This window comes from Chelonoidis abingdonii, chromosome 2, assembly GCF_003597395.2.
Source record: "Chelonoidis abingdonii isolate Lonesome George chromosome 2, CheloAbing_2.0, whole genome shotgun sequence".
NCBI lineage: Eukaryota > Metazoa > Chordata > Testudines > Testudinidae > Chelonoidis > Chelonoidis abingdonii.
The window spans coordinates 155,237,245-155,243,703 of NC_133770.1; the positions used below are offsets into that span (position 1 = coordinate 155,237,245).

The 6,459-nt window shown below is 50.9% G+C and overlaps 1 pseudogene; it reads left to right on the plus strand.

The window, feature by feature from the left end:
• LOC116819509 (aldo-keto reductase family 1 member B1-like) overlaps positions 1 to 6,254 on the plus strand; it is a 23,241-nt pseudogene extending 16,987 nt beyond the window's left edge.
• The last annotated feature ends 205 nt before the right edge of the window (positions 6,255 to 6,459 follow it).

The following is a 6,459-nucleotide window of genomic DNA, read 5'->3' on the forward strand; positions in this document are numbered from 1 at the left end:
AAAAAAAAAAAAAAAGCCGCAATCGTGATCTGTGGGAGGTCCTTTGCTCCAAGCAGGAGTGAGGGACCCTCTGCCGAATTGCCACCGAATAGCTGAAAGTGCCGCCCTGCTCCGGAGTTGCCTCCCCAAGCATCTGCTTGATAAGCTGGTGCCTGGAGCCGGCCTTGTCAGGAGGTATCTAGTCCAACCCCCTGCTTAAAGCAGGACCAATCCCCAACTAAATCATCTAGCACCTCTTTGTTTTCCTGGCAGGCGATGGAGCAGCTGGTGGATGAAGGCCTGGTGAAATCAGTGGGAGTTTCCAACTTCAACGTCTCCCAGCTGGAAAGGCTGCTATCCGTGTGCAGGATCAAACCTGCCACCAACCAGGTAAAGGCTTGTGATTGGGCAACCTGTGAGATACACCTATAACAATGTCATTTGCCGTGGTGGTAGAGGCTGGTCCCCGAATATGAGAGAGACAAGGCAGGTGAATCTCTTTCAGCTCTGTGCAGCTCGAAAGCTTGTCTCTCTCCTGCTCTGCCTGTAGCAATGGTATCTATGTTCCGAGGAGTGCTTATGCTAGCTTTGCATCGGGCTGCTTATAGCTGCACATAATAATTGGGAAGCTACTGCTCTGTCGTCCTCTGTACTGTGCTAAGCAGACTTTTGAGTGCTGCATTAAGCACCCAATGACTGGGTTCGCAACTTGGGCAGAGCCAGAGAGATTGTGCTCGTTCTTTGAGAGTTTGGCCCCAAAAAGGCTTCTTTTTATCCCAGAAGCACAGAGCCCAACCAAGCTTGGGACCCCACTGTGCTCAGTGAGAGACAGTCCCTGCACTGAAAAGCCAGCAGTCCAAATAGACAAGCCGGGCGAAGGGGAAACAATCATGGAGAGGGGGAAGTTACTTGCTCAAGGTTAGTGGCACAACTGGGAATAAACCCCAAGTCTCATGGCTCCAAATTGCCCCTAACTAGGCCAAGCTGCATCTTAATGTGAGGGCGGGGCGTGGTGTGGAGAAGGCTAAGAACTACTGGCCTAATCAGTTAGGTTCTGCCTTCCTGCAGCCAGTCATGTGTCCCTTCTCCAAGCCAGCCGCTGTCACTGGCCAATAGCTAACACTGCAGAAGGAGGCCCTGGGGAATGCTGTGAAGGGGGATTGATCAGGCCTCATCTGGCAGAAATCTGCAGCCTGAGCCTTGCTTCCCCTCTCTTAGGCCAGGGTATGGAGGAAGGAGGCTGCACCTGATGCTCTGTCCAGCATGCTGGGAGAGGCATGTGGGACTGGGCAGAGAAGAGAAGACTTGCCCAGGGCAGGAGAGAGGCTCATCTGACCCTGGGGCTATGGGGGCTCCTAATATTCAGCAAAACAGGCCCCAGCTTTGGGCTTTCCAATGAAAACTGCACCCGTCCTTCCTAGGGAAGGACTTCCCGGCACTTTCAGAGCCCACTCCTGAGCACCTTGAGGCAATGGGACGGGGGCATGAGATACAATAACTGTTTCCCCACCAGGTGGAGCTGCATCCCTACCTGACCCAGCCCCAGCTGGTGGAGTACTGCAAGTCTAAGGGGATTGTCCTCATTGCATACAGTCCCTTCTGCTGCCCAGCCCTGCCCTGGTAAGTCACCCCTAACATGCGCCCTTGGAGGGTAGATCTAAAGCAGTGGGCTATGCTGGAGGGTGAATACACACAGGATCCAGGCGGTGCTGTTGTCAGTCCTGTCTGCTTGTTAACGTTCAGAGATCAGCGTTTCCCCCCATCAGGGAGCCGGATTCCAGTCTGGCTCGGGTATCCCTGGGGGAACCTCCGCCTGCATTCCAGAAGGAGCAACTACCTTGTGAGCGTGGGCGCCGGAAGGAAGCCAGGGTGGTTCTTGGATACAGGGGCAAGGTTTGCACGGCATTAGAGGAACACGGTACATGTGTGATCTGGAGTCACAGACTCCAATGATGTTAGTTTCTCAGAGCGGAACCGTGCTCCAAAAGTCACCTGTAAAGGGAGAATGGCCAGTGAGCTAATCAGAGAAGAGGGGGAGTAGAAGGAGTAGGGGTCTTGCTGCTCCACAGTCCATGCTGATGACTCAGAAAGCACCTCCTGGGGATAGTAAATGCCCACAGCACACAGCTGTAGCACAAAGGGGCAGTTCTGCCCTGAACTGGCATTGTAGGGCTCTGTGTTGACTGTCTGGCAAAAGGAGTGAGTGTGAGCTGGAGGCCTGAGAGGTGTTTCTGTAGCCTGGGCTGGCTGTGAGATACAAGCTGGGTCCTCTTCTTCGTGGCTGGTAACCCTGGCCCATCCAGCCAAGGTCTGGCTGAGATCTTCACTAGGCTAACTGGGCCAGAGTCTGCTGTCACTCCAGTTTGATTTCACTGACACGGGTGGAGTTGCTTGGCCCAATAACATTTACTGGATTCTTTTATCTTTACCAAGAGCCTGGCCAACATAACAGGGGTCCCTCTGCATGATGAGTTCTGGGGTGCAGCCCCGCTGCATGGTGACAAAGCAGGGGAGAGGCTGAGTGAGCTGGGCCAGGGAGGGGCCCTGGCTGTTGTTAGCAGCCGGTGTTTGCACAGCAGCACCAAGGGGCGTTTGTCGACCTTGTTGCTGGCTCAAGGCGAGTGACAGAATCCCTTAGTGCCTTCCCTTCCCCGTTCCTCCAACCAGCAGCAGGAGGCTTTGCTGCCTCCCAGCAGTGCTGTGAAGGCGACTCCCCACCAGCCTCCTGTTTGCAAAGTGCTGCCTGTTCTCCGAGAGCAGCAGCCGTTGTTCAGGACTTTCCAAATCGTCTTCCCTTAGCCCTTCAGGGGAGAACAGCCCTGTGCCCCTCCTGGAGAATCCCATGGTGAATGAGATCGCTCAGAAGCATGGAAAAACCAGCGCTCAGGTGAGTGGGGGGACAGCACTGGCCCTAGTGGTGTTTTTCTATGTAGACGTGCAACATCCTATCTAAGCTACACAGAGAGAGGGAGGTTCATGGGTGCAGTGTGGAAAAATGGGTCTCTCTTTCTCTTCACGCTGGCTGTGTGCCTCCCGGCCACTGCGCCAGCCACGTATCGTGGCTCACCAGCTCCTGTCCTCTCTGCAGGTTCTCGTCCGCTTCCACATTCAGAGGGGCATCGCCACCATCCCGAAAAGCATCACCCCGGCCCGCATCGTGGAGAACGCGGAGGTAACGGGGATGGCTAGCAAGCCGGGAGCCCTCTTCCGCTCCTGGCAAATACCTGAGGTGTTACTGTCACCAGAGCGGGGTGTGACGTTTCACACAAGCGACGGCTGGGGACTTGTACCAAAGCCGCGCTGTACTCAGCAGGATTTGAATGGCTAGTTCAAGGGACCCTTAAGTATTGCTAGTCTGAGGTTTAGCCCCTCTGCTCAGGGATATGCTTGTAGGCCCTCAGCTTGGAAACCTAAGTGGGTTTTCTCCTTGTAGAAGAGACAACACAGAGCGAGGTCTGACTGTTAAACAGCCTGGGTTAGCATGCACAGGCCCCGCACCCCCTTGTGAGAGGTGGCGTGACGCAGTACCTGGGAAACCCGTTACCAGAGTTTTTTGGAAGCCGTCACAGCGATTCTTGTCCCGGCTCCAGCTGTGACGATCTGGATGAAAACACGTCCAGGCCAGGGAAGTGGCTGTGGGAAGAGATTGTGGCCCAGACATCTGGGGTGGGATTTTTGTCCTTTCACTGAGGAGTTGAGTGAGTGGCCATGCCCATTTGGTAGAGCTGTGCTGAACAAATCCTCAGAGCTGGGCCCCCAACAGAAGATCTGCCCTTAGACTCAGAGAGAGACACACGCAAAATGTCTGGGCCTGTCTGCTGCGGGGCTAGGCAGAGGGTGAATTTCAGCAGAGAGCTTGCCACACAGTAACCTCCCGCGTGCGCACTGGGGAAGTCCCACACCCTGCCATTCCCCATATCCAGCCTCCTGGTACCACTCAGACTCCAAGGGCTGCATTTCCCAGCCTTACAGACTATCCACCCGTGTCTTCCATGCTTTGCTGTGGACTTGCATCTCCCTGTAGACCTGGGAGCACGGAAAACCCTGGCCTTGGATTCAAAGGCTGTTTCTTCTGCACAGGTATACGTCTTTCACCTGACACGCAAAGAAATCAAGACGCTGGAAGGACTAGACTACAACACACGATTTATTAAATAGAACCTGCTGGAGTGAGTGGTTGAAACAGGCTCGTCTAACTAAAAAAACGTAGCCTTCAGAGCCCGGCTAACAATATTACACAGGGAAGCTGCAGGCTAGGAAGCAGTGGGTGCTTTCAGTCATGTGGCCCAGGGGCTAGTGCACTGGACGGGGATGCAGGAGACCTGGGTTCTATTTCTAGCTTTGCCTCTGGCCTGCTGGGTGACCTGGGGCCAGTCACGTCCCACTCTCTGCCTCAGTTTCCCTCAGTGAAAAATGGGGATCATGATCCTTTGCTTTTCACCCACAGGGCTCGAGGCAGATAGGTGGTACATATTCAGTAGCATCTACTCTTTAAGGATCTCAAAGCACCTTCCCAACATTCATTAACCCCCAGTGAAGTAGGTAAGGGACCAAACCCAGCAGGGATTGTCCCCGTTAGCTTCAGGTGGGGTTGTTCCCAAGCCAGTGTGGGTCTCACCAGTTATAAAGGGAGCTGTTTCCTCTCTGATGCTAACCCATTCAGAGGCAAGGGATACATCACAAAGGTTTGAGCAGCACACTGAAGCTCGAGTGTAATACGCGCGGAGTATTGCTAGTGTTTATTTAAGCACTGACGGTAGGCTTGGCACCCGTGCAATACAGACAATCAAATCTTCCCTTGTGGCAGGGCTTGCAAATAAAATCTAGTCCAAAATCTCCTGAAACTGGAGAGGCCAGCATGGGACCCAAAGATTTCACCTGGGTGGAGGGCCGGGGTCAGTAGAAGCATAACCCAAGCTAGGAGAATATGGATTTGATGCTCTCTAGTGGCTGGTCCCCAGAGATGTTTCAATCTGCTATAGAGCTGGTTAAAATATAAAGCTGTGTTTGTCTGTCTGAAAATATGAACAAAATGACCCCCACCCTGAAAATCTTGCTACAGAACTTGTCTTTTGACTATAGGAAAATTGGGAAAAAAAATTCGCCTTCCTTCTCTTCCCTGTTTCCACTGAAAACAGGGAATGGCCCCCAAAAAGAAAACTGGTTTTCAACAGCTGAAAATTTTCAATCAAATTACATTTTCATTTTGATCAAAAAGCCATTTTTAATTGGGAAGGCAGCATTTTTGGTGAAAAATGCTGACCAGCTAAGGCGTAGGTTCTCAGCCTTTTCCCTACTGGGTCCCCTCTACCATCTAATAAAATCTAGCTCCTTATATTAACACTTTTCAGCAGTAGATCTGAGAGGTCCAGATTCATGAAGGTACTTAAGCATTCCAAAATCTAAACCCCACCCCCCCATGGGGCCCTGCCAACAAGTGGAATTCTCAGCCTGGAGCTTTGTGAATCTAGTCCAAAGTGACTTGCTTCAGAGTGATCCAAGCAAAACCCACATCTCCTGTGTCCCAGTCCACTCGGCCATGCTGCAGAAAGGGCAGGGGTTTCACAACCAAACTCTGTTGGCAGTAGGGTGACCAGACAGCAAATATGAAAAATCGGGATGGGGGTGGCTGGTAATAGGAAAAAATATATAAGAAAAAGACCCAAAAATCAGGACTGTCCCTATAAAATCGGGACATCTGGTCACTCTACTTGGTGGCCCACTAAGTTGAGCCTCTTTTCGTCGTTAGAGATTGATACTGCACAAGGGAAGCTAATGGGAGTTTTTCTATTGACTTAATTGGGAGCAGGATCAAGGCCCTTAAGTCTTTGAATGCAACAGGAGCTAAAAAGCAGAATTGGCTCATCCTTTAGTTGGAGAGATTCTGGGTTTAAACACCTCTGCTGGTGCAAGGTATCACTAGCAGATCCAGTTGCAGGATGGGCGCCTGACGGAACAGAACGCACCTGCAAATCCAGAGAGGGATGGGCTTAGTTTGTGTTTCTTTTAATTAAATTCATGGGTTAATGCATTTTAAATTAAAGGTTTGAATTCCAGTAAAATTCCCTATTTTGGCTATTCCTATCACATGTATGGCTGGCTACCTGCACTGTTTTGCTTCTTGAAATAGCTTCTACACAGAAGATTCTGAATGATTGTGATAATTATTTACTTAGGATGTATTTGTCTTTTATTCCAGGATGGAGACACACAAACACTTCCCATTCAGTGACAAGAAATGGGAAGTCAGTCCTGGAAGATCCAGTTCCCAGTAAATCAACTGCATGTATTGGCAAGCTTTTAAAATGATCCATATCAACCTCTCAAAATCCTTACGAAAACTTACTAGGCAAGGTAAACTAAAATCTACTTGCCTACCTGTACACTGGGGCTAAAACTAATTACGTTTTATTTCCCATTTTAAATGACGTGAGAATGGAGGAGAAGAATTTTACAAGGATGATTGTAAATATTTGCTCA